Source organism: Lemur catta, chromosome 5 (genome assembly GCF_020740605.2).
Source record: "Lemur catta isolate mLemCat1 chromosome 5, mLemCat1.pri, whole genome shotgun sequence".
NCBI classification, from domain to species: domain Eukaryota; kingdom Metazoa; phylum Chordata; class Mammalia; order Primates; family Lemuridae; genus Lemur; species Lemur catta.
In genome coordinates, this window is record NC_059132.1 from 41,227,611 (window position 1) to 41,229,287 (window position 1,677).

Below are 1,677 nucleotides of genomic sequence, written 5' to 3' on the forward strand. Positions count from 1 at the left end.
ATCAGGACCGCCAGGGACTTGCTGCCCCACGCAGGAGAGGGAGAACCAGGGCACTGCTGGGGTGCAAATTGGGTCGATTCACAGAGCAGGAGAAATTAGTGGAGCAGTGGGCATTTAGGGGAAAAATTCTGGCCTGACTGTCCTGGAATACGGTTTAACCTAGAGTCCTTTGCCTTCTCTAGAGCTTGAATGTAATTTAAAAATGATGTTTATAGGGTTTTGTTTTTCATGTTATAAGTCTAATACATGCTTATTGTAGAGAATTTTTAAAATACAGAAAAAGAAACAAACCACTCATAATCCTACTGCTCAGACAAAACTACTGTTACTACTTTTTCTTTCTGTTCATTTTTGTCCCAGGCATGTGTGTGCATATACTTGATATATAATATATTTTTGTCATTAAACCGTATATGTAATTTTGTTATGTTTTTTAAATTTACCATTATATTGATACACTAAACTTCAAAATCTCGTTTGTGCCATCATCTCTTTTCCCTGTCACTCTAGCCACATTTAATGTCTCCAAATGCCTAAATGCCACCACAACATAAAAAGACAGCTTGGCCTCTGTCTCTCTACCTGGAGGCAGCCCTCAAACAGGAAGAAATCAGGACACTACGGTCCTCTGAAGCCAAGTTATAGATCCAGCACAGGCTACCAGGAGACGATAAAATGACGTTCAAACCAAGCCGTTGTGTGACTTCCCATGAGTGTGTTCAATGGGGCATAAGTGGGGCTCTTCTGGGTTTTACCTGGGCCAGATAAGGCTGCAGGAGATAAATTCCTCCTGGGTTTCCACGGATGCCCTGGAACCAAGGGCCCGGGGCTGCTTTGTAAGCCAGGGCAAAGCAATCTCTTCCTGCAACAACGGCAACTTCGTGATGGGGAATTCTTTCTCTCCTGTTGCCACAAGGACCCTGCTGTCGGGTCCACACTGGAAAAAGCTGTTTGTGGAAAGGAAAAGGAACGGGCCCCCAAAACAGCCAACAAGCTGCACCCAGGATCCTGTCTGCTTGGAATCCCGGGGGCTGGCCGAGGACGCTGAGGCTTACTGATGATTCCTCCCCGGAGCAGAGCGCCCCAAGACTGTGTTTCCTGCCCATGCGACCTCAGTGTGATCAGGTCTCCTGAGTCTCCTCCACGACTGTGTCGCAGGGCCCTGCCAGCCCTGGTCTGCAACCTTCAGACTTAAGTAATGCAAATAATTAACCAGGAGATAAGGGCATTGGTTTGGCTTGAGAATTAGTTTTGTTTTTAAAGAGAGATATGGTTTTCAAGACAGCACATTTCTGACTATATCAACCATCTAATGCCACTGATAAAATCTGATGCTCTATGCTATGAAGTGACAGAATTAGAGATAAACACTTTGATCTTCCAAACCCTCTTCTGTCTTTGCACAATCATTTCCCTCCCGAGCTACCCTCCCTCGTGCCAAATATTAACTAGGTCAGATGGAGCCTCCTGATCCGTCTTACTCGGCAGAGATTCCAATCTCCACCACTACCGCTTTCAGATTGAAAGGGCAAAGAAGGCAAGACTACTCTCAATTTGAAGTAGCTAGCAAAAGAGGGAAAATGTGGGCTTGTGTTTCCTCTTTTTCCTTTGTCATTGTATATGATTTCACATCATGAGAACTTCTGTTGCAAATCAGATCAAGTTCTGCCTTTGAAA